Raw genomic sequence first — 15,881 nt, 5'->3', positions numbered from 1 at the left:
AAGTGAACACAGATCATTCACTGAAAATTCTCCAATGTCTGGGAGTAAATTTAATTTTTACTGTTAATGTAATCATCTGGTAGTCATTTCTCAGGTAGTTATGACATTATTTTAGACTGGCAACTCATAAAAATTGAAGCTTATTATAAAAAGAATATTAAGATATTATTCCATCCAGGTCACGGTCTTTAAATAAGACTATCTATAATTATTATCATGTATAATTTCAATATAAAAACAAGCTAAAAATGTTACTAAAACTAACAAAATAGAGAAAATAAAGACACTCAAAGGCAAGTAATTAAAACAAAAACAAAAACACCCGTTTTCTTTTTTGGAAAGAAGAGTGAAATAGACAAGTAGACAAATAGTGGCTGTTATATTCTTAAAAACAGAGAGAGGTAACCCAAAAGGGAAGAGCACAGGACTGAGAAATAAGACATACACATCAGTCCAGAAGAGCTTAACATTATTGTAAGAAGACACTGCTGGCATGTTTATGGGAACAGGTGTGGAACTGCTAAGGAAATGAATGGGCTCATCACAAAAGATATGTACTGACAAGAAGGAATATAAAACTTTGAGACCATGAAGGATGGAAGTGAAAAAATCTGTTGTAAAAGACACCGAATATTGGTGGTCTTCCCACTGTGTCCTATCTACACCCTTAATAACAGAATACGTCGCTTGGAATGCAAGGGCCACCCATTCACACCTGGACCAGCCAGGTGCATGGCTGGACTTCATGGCTCGTCTGCCACTGAAGACTTGGACAGCGCATCACCCTGCAGGTGGGGCTGGGTAAGACAGCCGGGACGATGGTGCAAGCCATTGGTGGCGGTGACACAGTTCACTGCCAGGCTCTGGGCACTCATGACAACACACTGAGAAGAGGAGAAATGAGCCTTGTGGACTCTGCCCCCTTCATTAAATACGAGATCAGCTAATGAACCCTGTCTTCACCCACACCCTGCACTTCCGTGGTCCTTAAACAGCAACCCTTCAGCAAAAGGTCACCCGAGTCTTGCTTTGACCAAATGAGTGGGATGGTGATTTGTTTTACTGGAGGGCAAATTCATCATCATTATAATTTAGTTTGTTAACAAAAAAAGTCAGGTAGCTACCTGAGGATGAATCCTTCATGCAGAGAGCTGTCAGTACAAAAATGGAAGGCCCTGAGGTGTCAGCAAGCTTGGTGGTTTCCATGGGGATTGAGGCGATGGAAGCAAATGATGCTGCTGAGGAGGACGTGACCTCTGAGATGGAAAAAGGAGACAGAGGCAGACTCAGGTGTGCCCTGTGACACATGGAAGGGACCTTACATGTAAGTCCGTGGAGGATTCTGAGCAAAGGAGTGGCAAGGTGTGACTTAGATTTATTGCTAAGTGAGAAAAGCAAGTGACAAAGCTAAGTGCACAATGGGTTACTCTTTCTATACCAAACTATACAAGAAAATAAATGGAATTCCTCCAGATGTTTATGTTTACATGAGCAGAGAAGAGTGTGGAGGTACCTGTACCAAGCTGCCAATATTACTGCCGCAGGTGTATGGGGTTGGGGAAGTTGTGAAGGAAAACTTTATTTCTAATTTATACCGTGTGGTTGGTTACAGTGAGCTTTCATTATTTTCGTCATTTTTAAATCATCAGAAAAGGATGAGTATCAAGAATGTTTAACTATGATCAGTCATAATTGTAATTGAACAAAAAATACAGGAAAGCACAGAATATTAAAACAGATAATTAATTTGGAATCTTGCCTGTAATTTGAAAGAATAACATCTCTATATATGAAGTTATATATATAAATAAACTGGAATGCTCTAACGACCAGAATGACTGGTTGCTATGATGCCCTCTGTGGCCAGTAAGCTGGCCTGATGGGGGGTTGTGGCCTGCCAGCCAACCTCCCGCAGCCCCTCCCCCCAAGCTGGTCCCACCCCTGACTGGCCTGCCCCACCCCAATAGGGGGTGGGGCCAACTGGCCAACTACCTATGGCCCCTCCCACTGACCAGCCCCGCCCCTGATGGACCCCCACCACCCTGATTGGCCAGCATCCCCTCCCCTGGGCCAGCTCCACCCCTGATCGGCCTCCTGAATCCGATCAGGGGCAGGGCCGGCCGACCAACCACCCATGGACCCCCCCACGGCTGCCCCACCCTTTATAAGCCTCCATGACCCCTCCCCCCAGCCAGCTCTGCCCTCTATTGGCCCCCCCATGCCAATCAGGGGTGGGGCCCGCTGGCCAACCTCCCACCATCTCCTCCTCCCAAAGGCTCGGCCCTGGGCCAGCCAGACCCCACCCGTGCATGAATTCGTGCACTGGGCCTCTAGTAGTAACATAACTTCTACATCTCAAAGATTAACAGATTTATATGTAAAGTATTCATATAATGCTAATGAGAGTGTACCACCCTTTAGAAAATAGATACTTAATCTCTAAAAATCAACTTAAATCGTGTGTAGAAACTCAAGTTTTCAATTACTTTAAAAGTCTTGAGTTTCTGAGATCATTGGTACAACACCAACATTTTGTGCTCTGTGACTTGGCATTTGCATATAATAGTCTTTGTTCTGACATCCATAAAATGAGAATGGTATTCGTCTGTCTCGTGGGATTGATATAAGGATTGATTAGATAATGTTTACAAAATGTTTTGAAGATTAAAAGTGCTAAGTATTATGCTTATTGCTTCACTACCGACTCATCTGTGCTCCTGAAGTACTTAATCTATTACTTGGCTGGCAATCAGCATTTCAAATCATCAAGCCCCTGAAATAGCTTCAGTCTTCAGCACACTGAGCCTGAAATAGTTTCCTTTGAAATTATCTCGCTAAATAACAAGTCCTTTTACTATATGTCACCCAATCTAATACCATCTCCCCAGAATATCATTCAATCAGATCTCAAGTAGCTTAAATAATTTCTCCAGTGATTAATTCATTTTGCCTAATAAACATGGCTTTAATATAATGCCTACGGAAGCAGAATCAGATCATTTTAAAGGATTTGCAAGAAAATCTGTGAATCTTTAATCTATCATTTAGCCCTGGTTGGGGTGGCTCAGTTGGTTGAGCACCATTCTGTACACCAAAGGGTCGCCAGTTCAGTTACTGGTCAGGGCACATGCCTAGGTTTGTACCCCAGGAACAGTAGGCTGTCCCATATAACCTAGGTGTGTAGCAGGCCGTATTATCTAGGCTTATGGAAGTATACTCTATGATGTTCATATAAAGACAAAAATAACCCAATGACGTGTTTCTCAGAACATATCCCTGTTATTAAGCATCACATGGCTGCAATTCTTTCTCTTCTCTTGTAGTGCATAGCTCTACAGCCTATTATTTACAAACACGGCATCTCTTAATAGAATCTAGGTCTGCATGGGCATATAAAGTAGGATGCAAGAATCCACATCTATTTTTTATGTTAATTGAAGGTTTTATGGATATTGATTGTTAAAGTTTTTTAATGGAAAACAAGAGTGACTGGCATATAAATTAGAAACTATTTGGGTATCACCCATTACTTTACATGTAGATGTACACTGCAATGATTTGCAAACACAATAGGACATGTAATTTAAGGGTTTGTTGAATAGGCTTTCATAGATTTTAATAAGCTCGAAGGTTATACTTTACTTTTTTTCGTTTAAATGAGGTTACAGCATTAGAACATCTTGGGGAGCGTGTATTGGGGCAGCGTGTTCTCAAGGCCGTGTTAGGCTCTAAAAGTCAACTGAGGATTCACATAGAATATGCTCAGGATAAAGTTAGGGTCTGGAAAACATCAACATTTAAGGAAAAAGATCGGTAGAAAAATTAACAGTAAAGAAAAAGGAAAATTAAGAGCCACTGAGGTGATATAAAGTTGGGGACCACAAACAAGCAAGGAAGGAAAGCAATTTGCAGAAGTGGGTAGTAGTTAACAGTATCCAATGGTGCAGAAAAGACATTCATATAGTCTATAAGCAGATTTTTAAACAAAACATAATTGATGACTTGGCAGCCTGCATTCTGTTTTGAAGCAAAGAAGGAAGGGGAATATAGGCATAGGAACAGGAAAAAAAAAATGAGGTCGACTAAAGAATAAATTGTGAGGAACTGGAGACAGAAAGTATAGATCACTTTTTTTCAAAAAATATATTTTATTGATTTTTACAGAGAGGAAGGGAGAGGGATAGAGAGTTAGAAACATCGATGAGAGAGAAACATCAATCAGCTGCCTCCTGCACACTCCCTACCGGGGATGTGCCCGCAACCAAGGTACATGCCCTTGACCAGAATCGAACCTGGGACCCTTGAGTCCGCAGGCCAACGCTCTATATGCTGAGCCAAACCGGTTAGGGCTAGTATAGATCACTTTTAAAAAGTATGCCCAACGTGGCTCAAGTGTGGCTAGGGGTTGAGCATTGACCTATGAACCAAGAGGTCATCTTTGATTGCCAGCTTGGGGCACATGACCAGGCTACAGACTCAGTCCACAGAAGGGGCATGCAGGGGGCAGGTGATCAATGATGCTCTCTCATTATTGATGTTTCTTTCTCTCTCTTCCTCTCTGAAATAAATAAAAATATATTTTTAAAAAATAAAAAATATATCCATGACCAGAAGTGAGTTGGGACAGAGTGGTCATAGGTGTCATGATGGTCACTTCTATGTGAACGCGATGTGGCCAAGGGCTGCCCAGGTAGCCTGTTAAACATCACTCGGGGAGTGTATGTGAGCGTGTCCCTGGAAGGAATTTGCAATGGAATTAGTGGACTGACTGAAGCAGATGGCCCTCCCCAACGGGAGTTGGCAACACCTAATCCACTAAAGTCCTGAATAGAACAGAAACGAGGGGGAGGCTGACTTCTCTCCACCTGACGACGTGAGCTGGAAAAATCGACCTCCTGCCATGAGCGCTCCTGGCCTCAGGCCTTCAGACTCTGCCTGGGACCCGCACCATCTGGCATTCCTGGTGTCCGGCTTGCAGATGGCAGACCATGGACCTTCTCAGTCTCTGTCATTGCTGGAGCCAATACCTTAAATCAGATATCCCTCGGGTGGCCCCAAAAGATACACATACATTTTTTGATAGTTCAATTGATATTTCTTTGTTTTCAGATTTAGCCCATTGGGATTATTTATTATTCAAAGTGTGTATACATTTTTTTGGGACACCCTTTATAAGTAAGTCATATGTTCACAGTTGCATTGTGACATTCTTTTGAGGTAACAAAGAGCTATTGCAATCATCATAGCCTGCATGTCTTTTTCCATACGAGCAACTGTAAACCTGCTTTTGCCCACCCCTGGGTTTGAAGGAGCAAGGGTACCACCTAGAATATTGCAGTGAGAACAGAAAAATGTCCAAGGAGCAGATGAAGACAAGGACATCTAAGATGCTGTTAATTTCTCATCAAGAAAAATCAATGTGTTTTCTGTATCCCCCTGCTACCAATGTGGCTGGTATCACCACCAGCCACTAGATCAGCGGTTCTCAACCTGTGGGTCGAGATCCCTTTTGGGGTCAAATGACCCTTTCACAGGGTTCGCCAAAGACCATCGGAAAACACATATATAATTACATATTGTTTTTGTGGTAAATCACTATGCTTTAATTATGTTCAATTTGTAACAATGCAAATACATTCTGCATATCAGATATTTACATTACGACTCATAACAGAAAAATACAGTTATGAAGTAGCAACAAAAATAATTTTATGGTTTGGGATCACTACCACATGAGGAACTGTATTAAACGGTCGCGGCATTAGGAAGGTTAAGAACCACTGCACTAGATGCTTAGTGTGAAATTCAGAAGGGCTGAAAGTCCAAAATGGAAATATTACTGAGTAGAATTGGAGTTATAATCTGACTGAGAAATAACTACAAAACGAACACAGCTTAACAAAAAATGACCAAGTTTTTGTGTCATTGAGCGTCAGACAGAATGACGTGTACAAAGACCTAAAGTGAATGCAATTTTGGAAACATAAAGTTACCTATTTTGAGGTTCTGAGTTTCTAATGGCAAAACCTTTATTCCACAACCATTCTTGTAGGAAGGAAACATTCATAAAATTGTGAAGGAATTTGGGGGAAGGGTCCATTAGAACTAGCGGTGGCCAAGCAGCCCTATTTCAGGATCTGAAAGGAAGAAAAGCGTCCTGGAGTTTCAAACTTGGCCGCAAATGCCATCTCAACCCACCCCGCAGTCGGATTTACCTTCAGCCATAGCTGACTCTGGTAACAGAAAGAATCAGACGCCACAATTCCCTGACAGAGAACAGAGGCGGTGGTGTGGCAACAGGAAGGCAGCACAGCAGACAGACATCCAAACTCGGACAGCAGCCTGGGCACATGTATGAGGCTCTTCGTAATAATGGGAAGTGAATTGACAACGAGGCGCAGACCTCCATTTGTGACTCAGCGACAATAACAAAGGATAAAGTCCCGGAGGCCTTAGAACAGGGGTCCTCAAACTATGGCCCGCGGGCCACATACAAATACAAATATTGTATTTGTTCCCGTTTTGTTTTTTTACTTCAAAATAAGATATGTGCAGTGTGCATAGGAATTTGTTCATAGTTTTTTTTTAAACTATAGTCCGGCCCTCCAAGGGTCTGAGGGACAGTGAACTGGCCCCCTGTTTAAAAAGTTTGAGGACCCCTGCCTTAGGCCCTGTAGAAGTTCATGGCGATCTCTGATGGCTTCTTGTAGCTGTTACCTTTCCTGTGCACAGGTGCTCTTGTGCCCAAAGGACATCAAAGGTACTTGACCTTTCCCAATTGCTCAAGCCTTTTTCCTCAGGTTCTTCCTTTTTTTAAAATGATTTTACTGATTTCAAAGAGGAAGAAGCAGAGAGAGAGAGAGAGAGAGAGAGAGAAAACATCAACGATGAGAGAGAATCGTTAATAGGCTGCCTCCTGCATATCCCCTACTGGGGATCGAGCCCCCAACCCAGGCATGTGCCCCGAGCAGGAATCAAACTGTGACCTCCTCTTTCATAGATGGATGCTCGACCACTGAGCCACATCATCCAGGCCCCCGGTTCTTACTTGTGTGCATTTCACACTCCTCTCTGTCACAATTGTCATTGTTTCCCATCTGTCTGTTGTCTAAAACATAATCTGATGAACTACTTACTTTAATCTAAACTCACTTGTACTTCCTATTTCCCGAGATCTCCCTAATGTGTGCTATTTCCAAACATGTATTACTGTAAAATTTAAGCCCCTACCGGGCACATGAGCATTGCTATGACATTTGCAAGCATCCATTTATGTATTCTCCAACTTCTTAAGTTATCAAAATAACCCCGAGATAAAGAGTAGGGGAAATATAATTGGCTTATTTTCTCTTATTTTTCCCAGAGGAATGAAAAGTGAACCACTTAGAAGCAGCATGTGAGCCGGCTTGTCATATCGCTCATGATGTGTGTGTGCATGTGTGTGTGTATGTGTGTGTGTGTGTGTGTTTCTCATGCTCCTTCAAATGCTTATTATTTCTGCAGATTTCAAACCATGAGTGACCAAATTACCAGGTCGGTATCATTGAATGCTCCTTAGGCACAGAGTCTTGCAGATGATCAAAGGGGAATGGGAAGTCAGAAAACCCACCAAACTTAAACAGACCAGTCCAATCCATCAGAAGTCATGTTCTGAGCTCTAGTCTGGGCTGGTCCCTGCACCTGCTCCTTTTGTTCAAACACTCGTCATATTTCAGGGAGCTGAGGGAACAGGGGCTGTTGGGGTTTCTGTCCTTTTTTATAATTTACTAGAGGCCCGATGCACAAAATTTGTGCAAGAGTAGGCCTTCCTGCCTGACCAGTTTGGCTCAGTGGATAGAGCATCGGCCTGGTTCGATTCCGGTCAAGGGCATGTACCTTGGTTGCGGGCACATTCCCAGTAGGAGGTGTGCAGGAGGCCGCCGATCGATGTTTCTCTCTCATTGATGTTTCCAACTCTCTATCCCTCTCCCTTCCTCTCTGTAAAAAATCAATAAAATATATATTTTTAAAAACAGTAGGCCTTCCTTCCCCCAGCTGCCGGCACCAGCTTCCCTCTGGCACCTGGGACCTGGGCTTCCCTCGCAGCCCTGGCCTCGTCCAGAAAGTCGTCAGGTCTAGTTAGCATATTATGCTTTTATTATTATAGATTATGTTTTAATACCACCAAAGATCCCTACAATTCTGTATTTAAATGACCTGAAGAAAATACTGAGAAGCCATGAGGTTCTCTCATGCTTGGAGAAGGTAGATTTCCAGAAAAACTTCATCATCTAACTTATCCACACACTCTCCCCAAAGTCATCACCCCAGGGTGTTCGTTCCTCCAAATAATGGCAAGAATCTGTTATATTTCAGAAGCATAGATGCCAAGAATAGAAGCCAGTTTCTGTACTCTGACTGTAAACGAAGGCCCTGGGGAAAGGGGATGCATGGGGTGGAGTGTATGAATTCTAACAACTCCCCCTCAGCGCATGTCAAAAAGTGAGCAGCTGCCCGGCCAGTGTGGCTCAGTGGTTGAGCATTGACCTATGAACCAGGAGGTTAAGGTTCAATTCCCATTCAGGGCACATGCCTGGATTTTGAGCTCCATCCCCACTAGGGAGCATGCAGGAGGCAGCCAATCAATGATTCTCTCTCATCATGGATATTTCTATTTCTCTCTCCCTCTCCCTTCCTCTCTGAAACCAATGAAAATATATTTTTTAAAAATCTTGAAGCCCTATTCTGTGTCTCAGGGAAATCAGGGCTTTTGTGTTCCTGCACTTTGAGAATGCTCACCCCTCCTCCAGCCCTTCCTCCAGCCCTTCACTGTTCAATGCCCATTCCCTGTGTCTTCCTTCCCAGTTCTTAGCCCCACTCCGCAGCACCTCTCCAGTTTGCTCCTGTGTGTGTTTCCGGCCACTAAAGCCCTCACCCAGATCAGGAAGGCCTGACTCCACCCTCCCCAGACCTAGCTACTTAGAGACTCCTGCTACCTCATTAGGACCTGAAAATTATATCTGATCCTGGTCTCATTGTGGCATGGGAGAATTCCTTAGTTTCCTTAGATAATCTGTTCTATCTTTTTTAAAAAATATATTTTTATTTATTTCAGAGGGGAAGGGAGAGGGAGAGAGAGAAATGGAAACATCAATGATGAGAGAGAATTACATCCTCCTGCACACATCCTACTGAGGATCGAGCCTGCAACCCAGGCATGTGTCCTGACCGGGAATCGAACTGTGATCTCCTGTTTCTTAGGTAGACGCTCACCCACTAAGCCACACGGCCGGGTGATCTGTTCTACCTTGATACTCCAAATAATTTTCACAGTCAACCACACATAAGCCTCACAAAGATCCGTTGTAGCCATTAATTATTATTTCATGGATTGTTTATCCCTCAGCACTGGACACAGAGAGTTGAGTGTTGAGGACTAGGTCACACAGCTGGTATATGCGACGACTGGTTTTCAAACCTGAGTCTTCTGGCCCCTGCACTCTGTCCTCTGCTTCGCAACGGCTGTGGTTCCCAAGTCATTGTCACACATTGCGTTCTTCCCATTTAATTTTTAGAAATAAGCTCTCCTGCAGAAGTCAGTAAGCTCAATGCCATAGGATTGCTGATTGAATGGATAAGGGAAGTTAGCAAACAGAAGAGAGGAAATTTCAATATCACCCCATTTCATTCTCTAATGGCTTTGCAACCCTCATGAATCCAAATATCTCGGGGCCTTTACTTAATTGATTGGCTAAACATTATATTCATTGTAACGTTTGATATAAATTGTGTAGGCAAACCCCAAGAAATTGGGCGAATAAAACTGCACTGCTAATGTTGTCTTAGATACTTTGAAAAGCCAGCTTGCAAAGAGGACAGTGCATTTATAAATGTAGTATATGTTTTATTAAGGATGGAAATAGAAATGATCTTACAATGGAATTTTTTCTGGTCCAGCATGCTTTGCATCTCTTCATAGGCACTATTTTAAAAATATATATATTTTATTGATTTTTTATAGAGGAAGGGAGAGGGATAGAGAGTTAGAAACATCGATGAGAGAGAAACATCTATCAGCTGCCTCCTGCACACCCGCTACTGGGGATGTGCCCACAACCAAGATACATGCCCTTGACCGGAATCAGACCTGGGACCTTTCAGTCCGCAGGCCGACGCTCTATCCACTGAGCCAAACTGGTTACGGCCATAGGCACTATTTTTTACACTCATCCTAAGTCTGTAACATGCACCGCCTTGTCATATATGGGATCCATGCCCTAATTATATTAAATTTGTCCATCACTAGCATGGATTTATTTTAAAAGTCTTTCCAGTTGAAGGAAAGTCTAGTCTTTTTCCTTTTAAAATATAAAAACTATCCTGCAATAGAAACAAATGTCTACCTTAAGAATAAAACTCCTGAGTGCTGGACACGGAATATTTCTGAAGACACACAGCATGGTTAAACGACGCATTCTTTCTCCATATAACGCTCCCTGTGCCCCTATCAAATAGTGATAGGACTGTGGGTACAGGAGACACGGCAGAGAGAGATGAGCCCCACGGTGCCTCCACCAAACCTCACCGTTAATTACATACTCTGTGTAGCATAGTAGGAATCTTAGGGAGTGTCTTTGCTACACGGGCGAAAGGGATGATTGGCGAGATGGAATGCAAGATGAGAAATCACTGCTACCCCGCGAAGTCGGGTGATATGAACATTGTGATAGACTATGTTCAAGGTGGTGGTTAAATTGAGCAGAATCAAGATGGGCAGACAACTCAGGAGTTGGCAATCAGGAAGTCCCACTGTGTTACATGCACAAGCATCAGGGTATATTTTATGAAACATACAGCAAAAAAAAAAAAAAAATTGAGAGGCACTGTGGGGAGGAAAGAAAAAATATTTTTGAAGTCAATATTTCAAATATGCCTCAGCAATCCTAAGGTTTTTGGGTTTATTGACTTCTCCAATAAAGCTAATTTTTAAAAAATTAAATTGGAATTAAGCTACCTATAGGTTTAAGAGACAAATAGAAAATATGTGGATGCCAATAACAGGAAGAATTTTATGATTATAACCAGAAATATAAAGGTCAGTCTCCTCAGATAACTTGATATGAGGTATAGAAATAAATCTGAAGCTTCAACGAAGTTTTTGAATAATAACATTACAAGCAGATTTTAAAATGAGAGTTAATGATGATTTTAAAGAGTGGCAAGAAAGTAGAGTAAAAGCCTTAATAAATCACAAGTATATTCTGATTCTAAATCGTTTTATAGGAACATTTCCAGATGTGGAATCCTATGGTTTGCAATAACAGAAAATTATTTTTTAGACTATGAAATCTCTGTGGAAACCTTTCTTGTTTAAACAAGCATTTCACAAATGTGTGGATCAAATAAACTTTAAGTGTTATTTTGCACTTATGTGAAATACACGTAATTTATATTAGAATCACTTAACATCCTGCAGCAATATTAATGGGAATTCCATATTTGTCTGACAGGCAAATTTTGCTGTTCCTTATCATTGAAATAATTCTTAATACATTTTTAGACATATTTATATGAACTTTGTCTTCTACCACTTCCCAAAGAACAGCATCTCCAAGTCATTCATTCATTCATTCATTTCACTCAAATTTTCTTCCAAACTTGATCAGGTACAATTGAGAATTTTAAGTTTTATAATGTTTTCTACTTGTACTTTAATGGGAATGGAGTATTATATGCATTAAAAGGCTTAGAGTTAATGTGTTTAAGTATTATAACCCTAGTTATAATACTCAGGAGTAAAATGTACGTAATATGTTATTGAAAAATATGTATATGATATATAAATATCTACAACTAGTGTAAGAATTTTCTTTTGAAAGTTCAGAGCATTAATAAAATCAAGATCTTTATTTCCAAAAACTCAAAATCCGGAGGAAAATGCACATATTTCTTTAGACAAATGGTAATGTGATCTTCATATCCCCAGGGCAATTGTGAAGATACATAATTTATATATTCAAAATGTCTGATTCTGAAGACAACAAATAGGGCAAAGTCTCTTTGGGGAGAAAAAGAGGTTGGTGAGGAATTTAAACTGCATTCAGATCTTTCATTCAGGGGTATAACTAGTAGAACAATAGGAAGGGACTTACAGGAAAATACTAGGATGATAAGAGGAAGCCTGAAAGGAAATGCTACTACATCAAGTCCATGAACATCATAAATAATATTGAAAATACTTAATATTACTACAGCCTGCCCAGTGTTGCTCAGTGGTTGAGTGTCAACCAGGAGGTCAAGGTTCAATTCCCTGTCAGGGCACATGTCTGGGTTGGGGGCTTGATCCCCAGGAGGGGGCATGCAGGAAGCAACCAATCAATGATTCTCTTGTTCCTGCAACCTGGGCTTGTGCCCTTGACTGGAATCGAACCCTGGACCCTCAGTCTGCAGGCCGATGCTCTATCCACTGAGCCAAACCAGCTAGGGCTCATCATTGATGTTTCTATCCCTCTCTCCCTCTCCTTTCCTCTCTGAAAGCAATAAAAATATATTTTTAAAAAATTTGAAGAACAAAACAAAGTTTACTACAGTAATTAGTAATTATTTCAGTGTAAAGGTTAGTGTTTACTTGAGCAGAACTGATCTCTGAGAAGCTGATGTCCCAGAAGAGAGGCTGGCTCAGGCAGAGCCCCAGAGAAAACGGTCATAGTCTAGTGCCCACGCAATCACTTCTGGTCCAGAGCGAGACTTAGACCTGGGCCCTGATGCTGAGTAAGAGGCTTGTGCTTTTCCATCCACACATATGGACTGGCAGGATAGGACGGGAGCCAAAACCCTGCCTTGTTACACTGCTGATGTGTCTTGATCCTGATCCTACTACAAGGGCGCGTCTATCACTCACACAACTTAGAGCAGTGGTTCTCAACCTTCTGGCCCTTTAAATACAGTTCCTCATGTTGTGACCCAACCATCAAATTATTTTCGTTGCTACTTCATCACTGTAATGTTGCTACTGTTATGAATCGTCATGTAAATATCTGATATGCAGGATGGTCTTAGGAGACCCCTGTGAAAGGGTCGTTCAACCGCCAAAGGGGTCGAGACCCACAGGTTGAGAACCGATGACTTAGCGGATCATGTGCCCAGAGGATCAGCAGGACCTCTTCTGGGCTGTGACATCATTTCTCCTTAGGTTTCTGGGTGTGTGCAATCGTAGGCTAAGACATCAACTGATTATTCAGCTCTAGGTTTTTTATTTTCTTTGTTGTCAGGTACTAGATGCAGGGGTGGGCAAACTTTTTGACTCGAGGGCCACAATGGGTTCTTAAACTGGACCGGAGGGCCGGAACAAAAGCATGGATGGAGTGTTTGTGTGAACTAATATAAATTCAAAGTAAATATCATTACATAAAAGGGTACGGTCTTTTTTTTTTTTTTTTAGTTTTATTCATTTCAAACGGGCGGGATCCGGCCCGCAAGCCATAGTTTGCCCACAGCTAACTAGAGGCTCACATGGTTATCTCATTTGCATACCTTATCTTAAGAAGTGCTTGGCCCATAGATGACAACCAATAAACTTGTTTCTCTTTCTAATAAAAGGGTGATTGGTGATGTGAATAGATAGAGTGTAGGATGGACTTAAAAAGACCTTTATATTTATCAGTGTACTTCCCTTGCCCTCGTACTGGGACATAGAAACTGTAACTTATTTTTATATTTTTACAACACTTAGAACCTTCCTTCTTATATGCAATATTACTATCAATAAATGATTGTTGAATAAATGCTCAATAAATATTTGTTGCATTGACTTTTAGGCCGGGTCTCCTTCCATAAAGATGAAACGAATTCATTTTATATAGTCTTTTAAAATGGCTTTTGTCTGTAAATTTATATTTTGTCCTCAGAGAAAAAGTCCATGATCAATGTCTACAACGTGTTCATTTCTTTAGAATGGAAAGTGCAAGAGATCTAGAGAGCTGTAGAAACCAAGAGAATTGGCAATCAAGTAACTCAGTTTCTTGTCATTTTCATTAAAAGGGGCAAAAGACCTTGGATGTTCATGAGACAGTGAAATTAATGGTGCATCCTAATTAAGCGAATGTTCATCCTCTTTTCTTGATTGCAGCGCCCTACAAAATACAAGGAGAAAACGATCAATTGCTCCATCCCAGTCTCTCCATGAAAATAAACATCCCCCCTCCTTGTCATTCTTTGTCTTGTGGTCTCATGCAGTCAGGGAGTTGGGGGTAAATAAGATGAAAAACCACCAATATGTTTCCCCCACCATGGAGCTGATAGTCAGAGACATTGCTCTGAAATAGGTTGGGCTACAAATTCCATTATGATACGCATTTGAAGACATAATCAGTCGTACAAAAACGCATGCAGCCGTATCAAAGCTACTCAACCAAAGCTTCCAGAATGCTTCTCTTACCCCAGCCTTTTATGGGATCAAAGGGTGTAACGGGAACCCACCCAGACTTTGGATTTCCTATTTTGAATCTTCTACTTAGCCTGTGACTTTTGGGAAATGAATTAAGTTCATTGAGGCTGTTATTTCATGTATGGAATGTTTATAACCAAATGGTGCACTTGGTATTAAGAAAATCTATTTAAGGAAGCAGGCCTATAATAGCCTCTTAAAGATTCTATGCATCTTTCTCCTTAATAATTAGAAATTTGTATTCATGAACAAATTGGGCTTTGAATAAATGTGGATTTTGTTTTCCATCCTTAGGACATAAAATGACCAATATAAATTCCCCATATGTGTTCCATCTTTTGCAGTATTTCAGATGCATGCAAGATTTTAATTTTATAAGAGCACATTATAGGATTTATAAACATATTTAGATTGTATTCTTGTTTTTTTTTACAATCCAGGTAGTTGTGATAACTGCCAATGGATGGTAATGTTGATATTTGTCTTTTAGTCTTTCCATTAAAAAAAATAGCTTGCATGTCATACTCAATTATTGATGAATCTGAAAGAATGAGGAAGACTGATATGGCTTCAACCACTCCAGAAAATTGAACGCTCCCAAATGGTTGAAGTTATACAGCTTTTCTCCTAATTATGGAAGCCATTTTTTAATGGAACGTGGATTTTTTTTTGCAGGTTTTCATCACTCTGCAGTGTCTTCATCTCTGCATTTATTTCATAATGTGTGTGGTTTCAGACATAAGTCAGAGTTTAATTAATCATCTTACTTTGAATGTTGATTCATTTAGAAATTTTAATGGATTACTACATATGAAATACATTAGATGTTATGCTTACTCTTAAAAGAACAAGGAACCAGGGTAATACAAAGTGTGCTAAAATACCAACCACAGATGTGCACTGAGGTAATCCAGGAGAGGATCTGTTCCATGTAAAATTAAACTGTAATTTCTGAGAAAGTTCTAAGTACCAACCAGATTTATACCTAAGGTAAGAGCCAGCCAGGGGATATAAAGCCCATGGCTCCATTTTGAAGTCCATTAAATGGAACCATCTGATGCTCACATACTTAAATCTATAACAATAAAAGGGTAATATGCTAATTAGACCAGAAGTCCTTCCGGGCATCCTTCCTTCTGGAAAAAGCCACAGCGGGTGGGAGCCATGGCAGAGGTCCCCAGTGGCGGCCGTGGCAGGCGGAGGCCAGGGCCAAGGCCCTTGCATGAATTTCATGCATCAGGCCTCTAGTTATCTAATAAATGTTCAGTATTATAAACTGTTTTAAATCTAAGAAACCATAGGGCACAAAATTATTTTTTATCCTGTATCTTATTTTTTTTCTCTCCAAGTATTTTAAAGAACAGCAACCTCCCATTTATTTGATATAAAATTTTAACAAATCTGATCAAATATTTTGTAATCTACATCATCAAACAATTGCATTTTTTGAATAGCA

General features: G+C 40.9%; 1 protein-coding gene across 1 annotated transcript in view; it reads left to right on the top strand.

Annotated features, from left to right (window-relative positions):
* BRINP3 (BMP/retinoic acid inducible neural specific 3) overlaps positions 1-15,881 on the top strand; it is a 227,914-nt gene that overhangs the window by 43,141 nt on the left and 168,892 nt on the right. The gene's annotated exons all lie outside the window — the stretch shown is intronic.

The sequence above is a fragment of the Myotis yumanensis genome, unplaced genomic scaffold, assembly GCF_028538775.1.
Source record: "Myotis yumanensis isolate MYYU_CA2020_CCGP unplaced genomic scaffold, mMyoYum1.0.hap1 SCAF_22, whole genome shotgun sequence".
NCBI lineage: Eukaryota > Metazoa > Chordata > Mammalia > Chiroptera > Vespertilionidae > Myotis > Myotis yumanensis.
The sequence above is the reverse complement of the archived record's forward strand: the minus strand, read 5'-3'. Positions and strand labels throughout refer to the sequence as shown.